Here is a 19,418-nt window from a genome sequence, read left to right as displayed (position 1 = left end):
ACAATATTAATAAAATAGTGTTAACATGAATTGATTAACTCTATTACTGCTTTTTTTCCAATTGTGGATGTAATATATCACTTGATAAGTGGCAAGTGACAGTATCATCAATACAGGTAATATTAGTATCTGTCAGGTACAAGGAATATGGGATCCAGAAGAATAGTCAATGTGGCAAAAATAATGTAGAGCAATCAAGAGATAGGAAGTATAAAATTCCAAGAATAAATAACAAAGCAGTGATAATGCTGTTTTATCATTTATTTATTGGAAAAGGATTTTCATAAGTAAAAGTAAACCCAAAGCAAAAGAATATCATGAACTTTAATTTACTAGATTTGTTTTATTTTATACATTTAAATTTTTGAATATAATTTGTAAAAAGAAAAATTTAAATATCAGAATATACTGGAACAAGTAACTGGAAAATGTATCACATGGCTTTAAATCATGCTTGTAATCCTAGCTACTCAAGTAATTGTGATCTGAGAATCACGGTTTAAAGCCAACCCAGGCAGAAAAGTCTGAGAGACTTTCTAGTTAACCAGCAAAATACCCTACTAGTGGTATGGCTGGAGGCTGGAAATGGAGGTGTAGCTTAGAGAATCAGCTCTGAGTAAAAAAGCTGAATGAGAGTGAAGAAAGCCTCTGAGTTTAAAATTTGGACCAACACACACACACACACACACACACACACACACACACACACCAGACAGGAAAAAAGAAAAGACATTTCAAAGTCCTACTGAAAGATAACACAAGTAACATGAATATGGGAATTCGTTCTCTTCTATGGAGTACAGACACTCACTCAAGTTGATACTAAAGTTCCTAAGGAATATTTTGATATTAATTATGCAGAAATACCAAGAGAGACGTTTAAGAAGAAAATTGCAGAGTACAAAACTATATCAGATGTTAAAATATGCTATAAACTTTATAATTTGTATGTTAAGTTTATCTGATTTGAGGAAGGGAAAGCACAGAAATGGTGAAATGAAGGGTGAATCTACAGGGACACTCAGGAAATACTATGTCAGAAATAAACTTTACAACTTGGGAGAAGTCAGATTGAGGGGTGGGAAAGTAGGAGAAAATGAGGGAGAGACTAACAGTGATCAAAAAGATATATACTCCTTACCTTACTTATGTAACTGTAACTTCTCTGTGTATCACCTTTATAATAAAATTTAGATTAAAAAAAAAGACTTTTCAATTAAGAGAAAGTGATTCTGCCCAGTGAACAGACAGGCAAACCAGCGGAACAGAATTGAAATTCCAGAAACAAACCCGATGTGCCTGTGGAAGTTTAGTATGCTGTAAAAATTTTATTTGAACTCACTGAAGTAAACATGGACTTTTTAATAAACTGAAAATGGACATTTGGGTAGCCACAATATAAAAATAAAGTTAATTTAATTATACGTTTTCTGATTATACAGAAACAGGGATGTTTGAAAGTAGAGAAATTGGGTTGAGCTTGGATCAATGCCTGTGCTGAAAATCAAGAAAGCCATAAAATACAAATGGGGACAAAATCATGTTTGAACAGGGGGTCCCACTAACCATATATAGGAAAACTTTAAAACCAAAAGCTAACAGAAATTATATAGTAACACACTGCATTAAACGGATCTCACTAGGCAACATTAATAACAAAAAAAGTAGTAATAGGGAGAAGGCTTTCATTTACCAAAGATTATTTTAAAAAGTTGATTGAGGCAAATATCCACACATGTACACAATGCCATTGTCTGAACAGTGACTGGGAAATAAATATTCTATCAACAACAGGCTAACTAAGCAACATTCCCATTGACATTATACCTTCTGAATGTATGTATCATGTTTGTCATATTTTTGTGGTATAAGTAGGATCATAAAATAATAAAAGGTGAAATTCAAATTGTGATACATTTTGCCAAGCATGTGACCTTGAATCTCCAAAAATGTCAATGAGATGCAAGTCAAGAAAGTCCTGAGGGTTAATGAAGACTAAAGACATAGACAGTCATATGGGAAGTGTGGATCTTAGTGGAACACTGCATTGAATAAAAATAAAGAGACTATTAGAGAAGCCAAATAAAGATTATCTGTTGTATAATGTTATTCTATGTTAAATTCTTTGGTGTGAAAAAAATGGGGTTACAGAGGAGGTCATTGTGGACCTTAGATTGAATATTTAGGAATGAGAGCCATTTTGGTGTTTATATTTGAGTATTTTGATAAGATAAAAAGAGTCACATAATAATTGCATCCTAGAAAGGCTATCATTAAAATCTGAAGTTTCCTGTAGAATGTATAGAGTTGGATAGTTTTTGTGTAAAAACAAAATCAAAAATATTTCAAAATCAGCATAATATAGAATTCCATACATTTCTAAGCATTACACTGTCACTACACTTACCTATTTTTATTATTTTTTTGGTGGGTCCGGTCATGGGGCCTGAACTCTGGGCCTGGGTGCTGTCCCTCAGCTCTTCAGCTCAAGGCTAGCGCTCTACCACTTGAGCCACAACACCATTTCTGGCTTTTTTCTTTTTGCTTATGTGGTACTGAGGAATCGAACCCAGGACCTCACATATGCAAGGCAAGCGCTCTACCACTGAGCCACCTTCCTAGCCCTACACTTACCTATTTTATTACCAAAATGTTATTGTAATGCAAACAAAAGATTATGAGGTAATTATTCTCAGGTTATTTTTAAATCTTATTTCACAAGCATCACAGAATAAAGATAAATTAAAACATATTACTCCATCTTTTCCCAATGCCCTATGTATTTTTTCTTTCACCATCTCATCTTTGTAAGTAAGAGCTCGACTTGATACCTAGATCGTTTAATGTTTAAGAGCAATATATTAAGTCATTTTCTGTTCCCTAATGATATGAAGCAAATTCATATGACATAGCATTAGCATTTTTGATAACAGAAGATTGATTAGGTGGTAACTTTTACACTATTTAGGGTAGCATCATTTCTTTTTATTTATTTATTTTGGTCTGGTCGTGGGGCCTGAACTCTGGGCCTGGGTGCTGTCCCTCAGCTCTTCAGTTCAAGGCTAGCACTCTACCACTTGAGCCACAGCGCCACTTCCGGCTTTTTTTCCTGCTTTTGTGGTGCTGAGGAATCAAACCCAGGGCATCATGCATGCAAGGCAAGCACTCTACCACTGAGCCACCTTCCAAGCCCATGGGTAGCATCATTTCTTACAATTAAAAGTCCTTGGGAAATGGCACAGAGAACAGAATTGGCAACGCTGAACCATAGAAGCTTTGAAATTCATCAGTGTAAGGAAAATTGCAATGTTCAAAAATCAACCTATATAATTTTGATGGTGGGATGGAGTGTTAAAGAGTATTTTTGTTTGTTTGGGGAGGACAGAAAACCAAAACATTCCTATTTAATTTTCTGAATGGTCTTTTCTTTCTTTTTTTAATGTCAAGGTAAAGTACAGAGGGTTTTTAGTTACATAAGTAAGGTAATACTCATTTTTTGTCAACCTTGTTACCCTGTCCCTTAATTTTCTCCTACTTTCCCTTCTCCCAAATCCCCAAAGTTGTACATATCATTTCCAACATTTTGTCTTGTGTATATCGCTGTTGCATTAGTTCCCCTCTTGTTCTTTGTCTCACTATTCTGTTATTTCTCTTCTCTTCCCTAATTCAAATAAAGGTATATAGAATACCATGGCATAATAACAACAGAGGATATACCATGGTCAGAAGAACATACAAAAGAAACAAAAATCACATAGTACATTAAAAACAACAACAAAGGAAAACCTTGTGTGCCCATGTCTTGAAGTTCATTTCCCTAAGCATCATCTTATATGGTCATATGTACATAGCTGTTGAACTATTCTGCTCATCTGCTAAGATTATCTTAGATGTATACTATAAGGGAAATCATGAGACCTATTTTTTGGGGTCTGGCCTACTTCACTTAAAATGATTTTTTCCAAGTCATTCCATTTCTTTTCAAATGGAGCAGTGTCATTTTTTTCTGATGGAAGCATAGAATTCCATTATACACACACACACAATCCCCCCCACATGAATACATACATACACACACACACACATATATATATATCAAATTTTCTTGATCAGTTTATCTACTGAGGGGCATCTGGGTTGGTTCCAAATCTTAGTTATGGTGAAAAATGCTGTGATAAACATAGTTGTGCTGATAGCTTTAGTAGGCCTTGTTTGTTTTCATTTGGGTAAATGCCCAAAAGTGGGATTGCTGGGTCATAAGGGAGCTCTATGTATAATCTTTTGAGTAACTTCTATACTGGTTTCCACAGTAGCTGAAAAAGTTTACGCTCCCAACAACAGTGCAGGAGCATTCCCTTTTGACCACATGGCCTCCATCATCTGTTGTATTAGAATTCTGATTATAGCCATTCTAACTAGAATGAGGTGGAAACTCAATGTTGTTTGGATTTGGATTTCTTTTATGGCCAGAGAAGTTGAATATTTCTTCATGTGTCTATTAGCCATTCTTATTTCTTCTTCAGAAAAGTCTTTCTTTAAGTCTTTAGACCACTTATTAATGGTCTAGTTGTTTCTTTGAGAGTTTGTTTTTTGGGGATTTAATTTTTAGAATTCTAAGTATATTTTAGGTATGAGGCCCCTGAAAACATTACAGGAAGGGATAGGAGAAACTCTAGGGCTCCTTGGCACAGGAAAACTTTTTCATAATAAAGACACAGAAACACAACAAATGAAGAAAAGTTGGAGAAATGGGATTTCATTAAACTGCAGAACTTCTGCCTGGCAAAGAACATTGCTAGCAAGATCACTAGAAAGCCCATGGATTGGGAGAAGATCTTTCCTTTATAATTTACTGAAAGTGATGTGGAAACTCCTGACAGGATTCTGAAGAAGGTTTATGTACTTAATTATTTGGACATATTTATATTTCATAATAATATGAAAATATGATTATTCTATTAAACAAAAGTTACATGGGATTTTAACTACAATTATCTTTCTCTTTTGTAAAGTGATATATTTTTTCAAAATGTTATTTCAGGAAGACAACCCACTCTCTACATAAATTTATAAGGTTAATGCCTTAGTAAAATGTACAAAAACCTTTAATAAAGATATTTATAATTACCTTAATTTATGTCACAGAACTGTAATGAAAATCAACAGTTATGTACTGATTGGTACAGAAGATATAGATGCTAAACCAATATTTCTGTATGATTAATTGTTGTCTTATTGTAGGCTTTCAAATTGAATGGTCATTAATAATTCTATCCTTACAACCGTTCAATATTTAGTTTATCTATTTCTTATACTAAATATAGAGTATTTGAAATAGGAATGTGATGTGGGGATTCACTGCCTTGAAACAAACATTTACCTCTGAAAGAAGAAAAGGTAAAGTAATGGTAAGGGAAAAACAAAGAAGGGGTAACAATGCTCGATAAGAAATGGACTCATTACCTTGCTCATGTAACTGTAACCCCTATGTACAGTATCTTTACAATTTAAAAAAAAGCAGAAAAGTTTAGGTTAACTGGATAGGAATTAGAGTCACAAGCACAAATCATGTGTATTATCAGAGTGGACACCTTTATGTGTACAGTATTAGGGAAATAAAATGGCCTTCAATGGGTTACAGTTTGAAAAGCTGAAGGCAACTCTGAACTGTCATGAGACACAATAGAGAAATTGTTATTTGTAGGAAATGTACCATATAATCGCAAATATTAATGGGGAAAATTTAAGCAAAAACAAAATATAAATATTATTAAAATAAAAATAAAGCTTATGCATATGTATATATTAGTTTTCTCACACATGGAAGATGATAACATTTTAAAAATAGAATGAGAAAATTGGATCATGAGTCAAATTATGGATCATTTCTTATATTCAAAAGACATTTGTATCCCTTTTACAGAGGACTTAATAGTTTTTAAATGTTTTCCAATTGGTTCATACATTTTCAGTGAAGTATAAAGTTAGGTATTTATATGGTAATAAAGTTTTCTCTCTCTTTTTTTTTTGTTTTGGGGCCTAAACTCTGGGCCTGGGCACTGTTCCACAACTCTTCAGCTCAAGGCTAGTGCTCTACTACTTGAGCCATAGCACCATTTCTGGCTTTTTCTGCTTATGTAGTGCTGAGGAATCGAACCCAGGGCCTCATGCACGCAAGGCAAGCACTCTACCACTGAGGCACCTTCCCAGCCCTTCCCTCAATTGTTTGATGGTCACACAACTACATGCACGATTTGACAACTGGGTTCTTCCTATGCTTCTTGGATTCTCTGGGGGCTATTTCTTGGCCTTTATCATGCTCTTGTTCCTTTTCTATGTGTAGGACATCTTTAAGTATCTTTTGTTGGGCTGGTTTGGTGGAGTTATATTGTTTCAATTCTTCATTGCTGTGGAAGATTTTCATTTGTTATGAAGGAGAGTTTATCTGAGTACAGTATTCTTGGGTGGTAGTTGTTTGTCTTTAGGGTGTAGCATACATCATTCCAGGTTCTTCTTGCTTTCATCATGTCTGCTGAGAAATCTGAAGTTATTCTGATTGGTTTCCCTTTATAGGAGATTGATCTTTTCTCCTTAACAGCTTTAAGGATCCTGTGAGGATTACAATGTGATGGTGGGTTGTCCAATTCTTCTGGTTTAGTTGGGTTCTAAGGGCTTCTTGTATCTGAATGGGCCTATCTTTGTGCATATTTGGGAAATTCTCTGCTAGGATACTGTTAAATAAATGTCTTAGACCATTAATTTCTGTCTCTAGGACTTCCTCTACAGCCATTAGCCTTAAATTAGGCCTTCTGAAGGTGTCTCCTCTATGTTGAATAGATCTATCATATTTCTTGGATTTGTCTTGAATACTTGATTGTTCCTTCTCTATAATGTCTACGTTGTCTTCAATCCCAGAGGTTTGATCTTCTGCATGGTCTAACCTACTGTCAAGCCTTTCTACTTTGTTTTTTATTTCCTGCCTTCTAATTGTTTGGAATTGGTAGCTTCAAATTCTTTGTTGGAGCTTTGTTTTAGATCTTGTATGGACTTCTTTTCCTCCTTAATTTGGTTTTCACTGTTCATTCTCAAATTCCTTAGTTGATTGGTTATGGTTTTATTGGACTCCCTTTCCTTCTGTTTGGCTGCATTCAGCATTCCCTTTGGGCCTCCATGGATTCCTCTAGCTGTCTGTTTGTGGATTCCATGAACGCCTCTACTAATCTTTGCTTAGTCTCATCTTGCTCATACAATTCCTCATTAATCTTTGATTAGCCTCCTCATGCTTGTGAAATTCCTGTATTAATCTTTGGTTAGCCTCATCACATTCACGCATTTCTCTATCATGCTCACACAGAGTCCTTTGCAGGACTCTGCAGTGTTTGTAGAGCATTTTGTGAATCTCCTCTAGATTATTCATCAACTGCTCTGTTGCCTGATTATCATGAGTGGGAGTTGAGATACCTGGACTTGCCATTTCCCCCATGTTTCTCCAGCTTGTTCTGCCCATTTGGGTATGAAAGCAAAACCCATTCTGGGCTAGAACACTATTTTAAGGCAAGCATCAACTATCATCCTGCATTTGCACACATTGATGAAATCAAAATGAGTACAGATACAATCTAGTTCAACAGATATTATCTAGCTCAACAACAAACAACTAGAGATCAACAGAGTAACAAAATCAAAAAAGGAATCAGCAGACCAGTAATTAGTAGGTTTAGGGAGAATTGTGAGGAGAAAGATTAGAGAATGTGGGAAGTGAAAGGGAAAGAGGGAATATAACTAAGACCTAAATGCAGAGAGAGGGAAAGGATAGAAGGAAAAGAGAAGAGGGATACAAAAAAAGGAAAAAGGAAAAATAAAGAGTTTAAAAATGAAACATTTAAGAAGTATAAAGAAATAATACTACAATTAAAGGAGTTAAGACTGAGAGTTTGTGAATTGAGTAATCGATATCTGAATTAAGTATGCACAAAATGAAGAATGAGATCTAATAATCAAAGGCGGGTATATATCTGGGGGTGAATAGAACAGCTATTAAGTAAAGCAAAAAACAAAAACAACCCCCCCCAAAAAAAAACATAAGCAAAAACAAAAACAAAAACCCAAAACCAAAACCAAAAAGGAACAAATGGGAAAAGAGTAAAAGAGAATTAAAAACAAAACAAAAAAAAATAAAAATGATGAAAAAAATAGAAAACAATTAAAAATTAGATAATAAAAGTTCTTTGATTTTATTTTTTGTGGGTGGAAATCTTGTGTCTTGCCTGTGTCCATAACCAGTCTCTTGGGGGAGTCTCTGGTTTGCTTGTGGTGTTTGGTTTTCCTGTGGCTTTATTGGTTTCTTAAATCACTTTGAACAAGCAGAATGAAGCTCTGCCTTACAAGGGAGGATCCTCTTCCCAGGCTAGTTCAGTGGGAGGGTTATCTTCTTTGAGTATCACAAAAGAGTGAGATGGATGCTTCCTCTAGCTTGGAGTTGCTGTAATGGGGCTAGATTGTGGGTATTGTTGAGGCCTGTCAGCAATCAGTAGCTTTTCCCAAGGGGCTAGCTCCTGAGGTACTTACACAGCTCAGCCTGGAGCCATTCTCAGGATTTATGTGTATAGAGTGTCCAATTGTTTTTCTTTTGCTCTCCTGCAGCTAAGTCTCCTGACTGTGCTGCAGTGGGGTAAGACAGCCTCTAGCTCTGTTTACCCAATAAAGAAAGTCACGCCTCCCTAGGTGGGAGCTCCCTTTGCCTGGGAAGTACAACTTTCTCCTGGGTGTAGCTGAGCCCCAAAGGTCAGGTTCCTTTGATCTGTTGAATGGCTCCTATTGTATTCTTCCAAGGCACAGTCATTGTCAGTATCAAAAATGGAGTTTTTCTCCAGTGGTGGGGGAGGGGCTACCTTCCCACCACTTTCCTTCAGAAGGAGTGAGGATGTCTTGTGGAGTACTCACACCTTTCCCTTGGTTTCTTGGCTGTCCAAGGTCTGCCACTGTCTGTGATCAGCACGATGAAGATTTCTGCTCCTTGTCAGTTTTTGTTGGCGCTGAATAGAATCTGCTTGCACACCACCTATGGCTCCTTGTCCAGGGCTCTCTGGTGATATGGCACTGAGGACACTGGTGAGTGCTCAAATCTGTCTCCTTAACCAGGCTGCCTGAATTTTTCCTCTGTGTACTATGATGGCTCACTTGTTGTGACTCTCTCTTTTTCACTGGAACACTAAAACTGGTTCCTATGTGAGAGCTTGTTTAGCCCTAGCTTCTCCTCTGCCATCTTCCTCTGAACTCTAAACCACTGTTATAAATATTAAAATATAGTTGCTATTCATCATTTAAGAGCAGGGATATCTTTAAGAAATATCTGATTAGAGAAGAAACTTGTCATCCTGTCTACTTAGGAAGCTCAGATGTGAGTCTTGAGGTTCTGAGACTCTTATCTACAAATAAACAGCAATAAAGCAGTAAGTGGAAGCAGGTTCAAGTAGTACAACAACGACCCTGAGTAATAAAAAATGAGAGACTTGAGGCACAGAGTTCAAGCATCTGTTATTAGCATACAATAAAAGAAAAAAACTGAAAAATAAATGTGTGAATATAGAGAACTTCGGCAATATTCGCCATGGTTACCCTCTCCTTTTTCTGTCTCTCCTTTGGAAAATATTTATGATACTATTTTTAACTTTCTTTGATGTGTGAAAACTTAGAAGACTGAATTGAAGATTACTTTCATTTGCTTCTACTACATCTGGCTGGATGATATCTGTTTATATTCTTACTCAAGTTCTCAACTTCTCAGTAAGAATAGGGTACAGACATGCAGTTTTATCTCATTACTTCTTTTTGTAAACATATTATTTTATTGTAAAGATACTGTACAGAAGGTTTACAGTTACACTAGTAAGGTAATGAATACATTTCCTATCAAGCATTGATAACTCCTCCCAGTCCCCCCTACCATCCCTTCCCTCTCCACCTCCTCAACTCTCCCCTCCCCCCAAGTTGTAAAGTTCATTTTCAACATAGTGTCTTGTTACAATTGTTACAATTGATCAACCTGCATGCTTGTTTCAGCATTTTGTTATTTCCCTTCCCCTCCCCAAATTAGAAAAATGTATATACAAGATGCAGGGCACCTGAATCAGATACAATGACAACAGGGGTTATACCATAGGAGGAGGACCATAAAAAAGAAACAAAAAAAATCACATAGTACATTAAAAACAACAGCAACAAAGAAAAAAACCTTTTGTGTATATATCTTTGGGTTCATTTTGCTTTGCATCATCTTATGTGGTCATATGTACATAGCTTTTGACCTTTTCTGCTTGTCTGGTAAGATTATCCTAGACATGACAAGGAACAGAAATCTTCATTACTTCTCACAGAAGAAGCTTTCCTCTCTCCACCTTAACTGCTAAGGGTTCTAATTTGAGCACCAAACACTGATGATATTAAATTGCTCTCATGCTGTAAGAATAAACAGGTATTTTTTAATGTAGTTGATAAAATGTCTACCATAATATTGAACTTTGTATAAAGATGAAAATAAAATAATTCAGATACTAAGTAAAATTAAATTCGTTTTTAATTTTGTTTAATTTTGCAAGTTAACATATCATTGTGTAAATATATCATACGTTCATAATTCCTTGATTATTAAATGGCAAGAAAAACAGGCATTTAGGAAGTCATAGATATGAATAATTGTTCAAATAAAATGATTCACATCAATAACACATAAAACACCCTAGCAACATTAATAATAATAATAATAGCATTTGTGCCACCAAGTCCATAGCGGACCTCTACTGGGTTTTTCTGTTATTTCATTACGTGCTAAAAATTCTGCAACTCTATACATTGAAACTGTTACACTGATTTTTCCCCACTCAAAATACTTTATCTAACTTATTATCATCAATATTTCTCTATATCTAAAACCTTCTGGTATTGTGAATAAGATTGGCTATACAATATTTAGTAAATATTTGGATTATAACCTGATGGATATATTTTGCAAAAAAATTCCAAAATACATAGAGTAAACTTTATATGTATATTGTATGTGAAGAATAATGGAGGAAATAGGAAGGTGACAATTACTTTCCTCTAAGTGATCCAATAGTCAATGTAGAAAATGAACTAGACCCTGAGAGGAGACTGGAGCTGAGACAGCTTCCTTACAGGTTTTGTTTTTGTTTTAGGGATTATAGAAAAAAACAAAAACCTTGGCTCCAACCAGCCCAGTTCTTGGAATGAAAAGAATGCCTCTAGGTCCCCCTCTCCCTAACAACTTGACCCACCTTTATTGTTTTGTTAAAGACTGACAGACTAAACAGGTAGCCAGTAATCAGGCTCATGCTGGCCTGCTGGCAACATCCCGAGTTTACTATAAACTCTGCCTTTTTCACATGTATATGTTAAACTCCACCAAACTCCTTTGTGTATGTTTACCTTAAGCCCACTTTACCATTGAATTTGTGAGTCATTTAAACCCAAAATAACAGGCTGGTTTAAACAGACATTATGTGACAAAGTGTAACCTCACTGGCCACCTGCATGTGGTCTGGTATGACTGTGCAATTCTTTTGCGTGTGTGACAATCTCATTGGTCGCCTATGTGACCAGGCTTCACCTTGTGAAGACCCCTACTCAGGCAGGCAAGCCCACCTAGTAGTCCGGAGTGACAGAGCCCACTGCAACAAATTGACATTAAAGAAGCAACTTTATTGAGAAGGTTCCTACACTGTAGGGTCTTCCTACTACAGAAAATAGAAAAGAAATTGAATTTAATGAAGAAGTAAAAGTTAATTCTAGTGACAAGATAGAAGATTCTCTGTGGAAATGTTCAAGAATTTGTCTCTTGGAAAAAGGAATTGCTATTAACTCCATAACTGAAAGCCTCTTCTATTTCTAAAATATCATACTTATAAAGAAAATATGTGGGACATTTCAAAATGATTTGATTGATTGACAATTTTTTTATATTTAGGTGTTGGGTTTAATGATAATGTTCTGTGCTATTGTGGACGAGTGTACGCACAGGAATCCTCTAGAAATACAATGACAATCTGACTACAAAGCTGTGTCCTCATAAATACCTTTCAATATGATCCAATTTCATGATTTGTAGAATTTCAAGAGATCTGCTGGTTGAAGAAAATGGGATCAATTGTTTACCCTAATATTGTTTAGAAAATGAGACTGAAATAGTAAAAATAATGTATGTGAGGATATGTTCATGTGTATTTCTAGGTAACAAGCATTCAATCTACCTAGAAAGAATATACCCCTTTTATTTCCAGATTTGCTACTAGCGGCATGCAATTAGTTTAGGGTTTCCATATATTCAAGTGCTTTAAAAATCTTTTATTTTAGATGGCCGCATACGAAAAAAATGTAAATATTTTCCTAGATTCTTCTAAGGGACTGCAAAATATAAAATATAGGTTATTACTTAGCTAATTAAATATATTAAAATAACTACTAAAAATATGTCCTTACTTGGACTCCCAGAGGCAGCTCTGCACTGTATTATAAACACTGTAAGTATTACAGTTTAGAGAACTTGAGTTTCTAAATTCTCAATTCAGGGAAAGTTATACAAAATGAAGTAGACATTTCTCCCATGAAATTTATCATTTAAGTGATAAAAATGAACATGTTAGCAGAAATAACAAAAACAATAGCTTCTATAATCCATGTAGACTATATCTTCTTGATATAACCATTGTTACAATTTCTCCTAGTTACCACCGTTTCATAAACCTTTTTTTTTTAATTGTGAAAATACCATACAGAGGGGTTACAATTACATGGGCAAGGTAATGAGTACATTTCTTATCAAGCATCGTAGACTCCTCCTTTGTTTCTCCTTCCCATCCCTTCCCATCTCCTTCCCCCACGTTCCCACCTCTACTCCCCTTGCCAAAATTGTAAAGTTTGTTTTTTGACATAACATCTTGTACATCTCATTGTTGCAATGGATCCACCTGTATCCCTAATTAAACAATTTGTTTTTCCCCTTCCCCTCCACAAATTATACCAACATCAAATACAGTGAAAACAGGGGTTATAAAGTAGCATTCTAGCCAGCACCCAGCACAATGTAATGCAGACAAAATCCATTTGCTGAAGCCTATGATCCACTATTGGTCCTTTTCTGCCCCATCCCTATTCAGCCTTTCTTAAGTGTCAGAGGCCTCTCATAGGTTCAGGCCTCAGCTGCACTACAGACAGCATTGCAGTAAGAGAATTATTATTATAGATACAACATTCTTCCTCCTTAACAATCCTCTCTTTAAAAAATATAATAAGCTAAATGAACCCCAAGATAGGACACAAGTGTTTTTTTTTCTTTCTTGCTATTTTTTCTAATGTATTTATAAGGTACCACGTTGAGTTTTTGTTGCTTTATATGTCCCTCCCCTAGGGTATAACCCCTGTTTTCACTGTATTTGATGTTGGTATAATTTGGGGAGGGGAAGGGAAAAAAACAATTGTTTAAATAGGGATACAGGTTGACCCATTGCAACAATGAGGTGTACAAGACGTTATGTCAAAAAATGAACTTTACAATCTAGGAGAGGGTGGGGGGAATGTAGTTGTGGAGATGGGAAGGAAGTGATGGGAGCTGTAAAACCAAGGAGGAGGCAACAATGCTTGATAAGAAATGTACTCATTATCTTGCTCGTGTAACTGTAACCCCTCTGTACAGTATTTTCACAATAAAAATTTATTTAAAAATATTTTAATATACACACTAGTTGTACAGGAGAAATTTCATTATGACATTTCTATACATACTTACATTCATGCATACATACATACATGTATGCATAAGTTGAATCCTAATCAGGTTGGTTCCCTCTGTTTCTCTCCTTCATATTTCCCCCATTTCATTTTTTTCATATTTTTGCATATACAAATTGTACAAAGGCTTTCACTATGGTAATTCACACATGTATAGATTATAATTCATTGAGTATTTTTGTTTTGTTTTGTTTTGGTCATGAGGCTTGAACATATTGATCTCCTTTAATCAGAACCTTCTAAATTTTATCCTGGGCTTATCCATATTATTTGTGCTACTGGAAAAGGCTATACCCAAAGTTGCCGTTACAAAGTATTGATAGAGATAGATTCCTAACTGACATTATTTTAAGACCAGCCATCCATATTATCATAGATATTTTAAACACTCTGTTATTAAGTTCTTGAAAAGGCAAATCATAGAAACATAAACTCATTCAAAATAACCTTTTTCGTTGTCTTTTCATTATAATCTCATTTACTTCCATGATGCCAGGTTGTTGGTTTCCTGATGCCTACTGAACTGATTCAGAGATTAGCTATTGATAATTCAAACTTAATTCCTTATTTTTAAAAACCTTATTTTCAGATGGAAACATTTAAACAAGCTCAAGGTTTCAGCTAGACAGATGTGATTGTTTTATTGAATAAGTTTAGAATTTGACATTGCTTTTATGATGAAGAGAACAAAAGAGACCTATGAAGCAATTTTGATCACCATAAAATTTTTAAATGGTTTCTGAAGAAAATTACTTTCTGTCTCAAAATAAAGTATTATGGCATGTTTTATTATTGCAGTCTAGGTATAGAATCTTTATCCAAATGCTATAAATTGTTTCAGGTTTTTCACTACTGAGACTTCTTTTAAACCAGTCTGAAGTTTCAAAAATAATTATTACTTTTTTAATGGAACTGGGACTTGAGCTTAAGGCCTAATTACTTGGTAGGCAGGCACTATACTCCTTGAGCAATGCTGTGTTTTCATTTTTGTTATTTTTTAGACAGGGTTTCATGCTTTTGCTCACAGCTACCTTTGGACTGCAATCCTTATAACCATGTCTTTTGCATGGTTAGCTTCACGCATGTATCACTTTGACCTGTGTATTGGTTGAAATTAAACCCTCCCAAATCTATGTCTCTTGAGTAGATTGGATCATAGGTAAGTACCACACACACAAACTCAACTATTTTTATTTAAAAACTGAATTATAAATAGAACTGATATTTGTTTTTACAGCTTAACAAATTCTTTATAAAGTAAAGAGAGACTTGGATTAGCTTAATGTAAAATTTAAATGTTAAACATTGCGTAGAAAATGCCTATGATGTGGTAGTTTTTTTTAATTTAATAAGATTAAATTAATTTTAGCTACTCTTTGTCACTTAAAATTCCAAAATATCAAAGACTTTCACCAAGTTATTTAAGTCATGAAATCTTGCATTTAAACTTAAGCTTCAATTTTTTTCTTTTTATGTATTGATTTATATGCTAAAAATATTTTTATTATCTTTAAATAGTTGTATAAAGGAACTGCCATTCATCAAAGCAGTTTATGTGTATACTACATCTTGACCAGTGTAATCCCTTTCAACATTCTCACCCAACTCTCCCAACCTACCCTTTCAACAAAGCAATTTATGTGCACAATGTATCCTGATCTGTGTCATCACTTCAATACCTTCATCCCCACCCCCACAACCCACCCCTTCCCTTATACTTCTCAGTTCTGTGATATATGCAATGAATTTGTTCCTGCATTCTCGCAGGATCTCCTCTTCTGGCCCCTCCCTTCCCTCTTGCAAGTACCCATTTCCTAGTATTTATTTTGTTGAGCTCTGACTAAGTCTTTTTAAAGAATTATACCATTTTCACTCTCCATAGAGTCCATTAAACTTCAATTAATTTATTTGTAACCCCTTGCTTACCACCCAGTGTGTTTACTTGTAGATTTATAGATACATTCTAGCTACCACAAATGAGAGAAATCATGAAACCTATTTCTCTAAGTCTGGCTTACTTTGTTTTGTATAAATACACATATACAAATATGTGTGTAGGTACATATACACATACATACATATTTATATACATATATAGATATATATATGTGTGCACGTATTTTGTTTTGCCTGTCCTTGGGCTTCAACTCAGGGACTGGGCACTGTCCCTGAGCTGCTTTTGCTCAAGGATAGCACTCTACCATTTGAGCCAGAGCACCAGTTCCAGCTTTTTCTGAGTACTTTATTGGAGAAAAGAGTCTCATAGACTTTCCTGCCTAGGTAGCTTCTAATCGTGATCCTCAGAGCTCAGCCTCTTGAGTAGCTAAGATAATGGACATGAGCCACCAGCTCCCACCATATCTGTAATTTTAAATCTCTAATGGGAAGAACAATGTGAGAGAAATATCAACACCCAACTCCAAATTCTGTTATACAGCTATAGTAATAAAAGCAGCCAGGTATTGGCACCATAATAGGCCTGAGTACTAATGGATCAGAATAGTTCAAGAAATGAACTCATAGACCTATAGCAATCCAATTTTTGACAAGGGTTCCAAGACACACTCTTCCACAAATTGATGCTGGAAAAATTGGCTATCCACATGCAGAAACCAAAGCTAGATCCTTATATATCACCCTGTACTAGAATCAACTTAAAATGGATCAAAGATCTCAAGGTATGGCCCCAAACCATGAAACTATTACTGGAAGTGGTAGGAGAAACACTAGAATTCCTACGCATGGGTCAAGATTTTCTAAGTAAAGAGTCAGAATCACAACAAACCAAAGACTGGACATATAGGACTAGATCAAACTTAAAAGTTTCTTCATGACAAAGGACATATCTAACAAACAATAAAAAGTCCACAGAATTTGGAAATACTTTTACCAGCTATATATCAAACACAGGCCAAATATCCAAAATAGACTGAGAGCTCAAAAAATAAACTCTCCCCCAAACGAACCCTTAAAAAAGCAACAACCCAATTTATAAATAGGCTAATGATTTAAAGACAGACTTCTCAGAACAAGAACTAAAAATGGCTGATGGAGACATGAAGAAATGTTTAATATCTCTGGCCACAAAGGAAATGAAAATCCAAACCACACTGAATTTCCATCTCACCATAGTTAAAATGTCCAACATCAAGAAAACTAACAATAAAAGATGCAACAGTGATATACACTAGACAATATGTTGGAAATGATCTGTACAACTTGGAGGGTGGTGTGGTGAGGGGTAGGTGAAGGGGAGGGTAAGTAGAAGAAAAACGAGGGAATGGGTAACCAGTTTAGCAAGAAATGTACTTATTACCTTACTTATGTAACTGTAACCCCTCTGTACATCATCTTGACAATGAAAAAAAAAAGAAAAATGTAACAATAAAAGATGCTGGCACAGATGTAGCTAAAACAGAACTTTAACACACTATTGGTGGAAATGTAAACTTCGACATTTTGAAAACATCTAAGTTTTACATAAATATATCATCCAAGACATATCATCTAAGACATATATCAAACTGAGACATTTTGAAGACATTGAAATTTTATATAAATATATCATCATGTGATGGTAACTTTAATTTGGCCAAAACATTGGTATGAGAATGGAAATCTTGGAATTCACTAAATATGTTCATTTAAATATGGCATCTTTATAAAAACGACAATCAAATGGGTAATATTCAGCCTTTTAAAAAGTAAGAGTGACATTTCTCATTGCTATTTGTCAGTGAGGCAGCTGATGGTACTAGAACATCTTGTATCAACTTCTGGGATAACATCCACATAACTCAACTCTGCTTTTGCATGTCATGTGGCCTTGTGGTATCAGTTCAGAATTGCACAAAGTGTACAGGAGCCACAACACACTCCTAGCCTTTCAGCAATTGAATATGGCCAGTCCAAATTGAAAATGCTGTGTCACATACGGTTTTATTTTAATGATATAAGAAAATGAGGTGACTCGCTTTACTAATAATTTTGTATTGATTAAAATGTAAACATTTAGAAAAGTTTCACTAAAACACATATTTTATCTATTTTGTTAACTTTTTTAGTGATATTGGGGTTTCACCTCTGGGCTTTGTAACAGGTACACAGGAGTTCTATCACTTAAGCCACTTCCCCAGTACATAGCCCCCAGCCCTTTACTCTTGCTTTAGTAATTTTTAGATAGGATCTTTCCTGGACTGAGCTCTCCACATTAGTATTTGTTGCATAGTTAGGATGACAAGCACGTATGCACAGATTTTACAGATTGAGATACTTTCTGATACAGCGTCTCACTCGGTACCACAAGATAGCCTGGAATTCACTCTTCCTGAATCTGCCTACTAACTGCGAGGATTACAGTCATGTGACACCGTGCCCAAAAATTTTTATGGCTATATTTTCATTTTCCCACAAATAATACTTGAGTGCAGTGTTTATTTTCTATTCTTCCTCTTTGTAATGTTGGAAACAACAAATTGAGTCTATCATACATTTGCTCAAAACATTAGCAAACATAAAATCAAATGATTTTCAGTAACAAATTCATTCCTACATAATCTCTGATTTTGTAGATAATCACATAATACCTCATCTCTGATTTTGAAAGCCATGAATTTCCTTATGAACCCAATTTTTCTACAAGCCCTTTTATTCAGTAGCACTGTTTACATTACAGTCTCAGCTCATAGCTATTTAACCCACTTACAATGGTCTCTCTAATCCTTTCTCAAATGAGCTTTATTCTCTCCAATTTTAAGAGTCAGTTCAAATTTCCATTATGTCTTTCTACCTAATTTTAAAACTGGAGTAATTTTCTTTACTGGATATCATAAGTCACAGTGTTTCAAAATGTAATTTTCAATAATATCAGACCTAAATTCTATGTTTATAAAACTATTTCATATCCCATCCATAATACATTATATTTAGAGATAAATAGATCAAATACTTGATAGGAACATAAGTTCCTATCTAAAACTAAACTAATATTCTAGTTGAAATGCATAGGAACAATGAAAGGGATGTAAATAATTTTAATAATATACATATGGTACATAAATAGTCTATTACTTCAATGGCAAGAATAAAAAATAAAACCTAACTAGAATTCTTCTAAATATGAGGGGAAAATAATCCAGAGTGATGCAGGTGTACGGTATTAGTGACATGTTTATTGAGACTCAGTTACAAATGGCTGTGTATATAGTAACATGTTAGCAAACAAGTACAGATAGTATTGTGACTAAAGTGTAATCTGATGATTCTAATCTCAAGTAATTGTAAACAGATTCCATTCCCTAGTATGCCTGGACCTAATCAATAAGAATTTGATTTTGAAAATAGTTCAGACTATTATAATAAAATACCACAAGCTGAGTGGCTTATGCCAAAAAATGTATTTCTCATTGTCCTGGATTAAGTATCTAGGTGAGGATGACAGTATTGTGAAGTTGTGGTCATAGCCTCTTCCCAGACTTCCAGCTTCGTGTACTTTTATATAGCATGAATAAGACAGCAAAGCTGGGCTGGGAAGGTGGCTCAGTGGTAGAGCGCTTGCCTTGAATGCCTGAGGCCCTGGGTTCGATTCCTCAGCACCACATAAGCAAAAAGAAAAA

The sequence above is a fragment of the Dipodomys ordii genome, unplaced genomic scaffold (assembly GCF_000151885.1).
Source record: "Dipodomys ordii isolate 6190 unplaced genomic scaffold, Dord_2.0 Scaffold16, whole genome shotgun sequence".
NCBI lineage: Eukaryota > Metazoa > Chordata > Mammalia > Rodentia > Heteromyidae > Dipodomys > Dipodomys ordii.
This window is presented reverse-complemented; position numbering follows the sequence as displayed.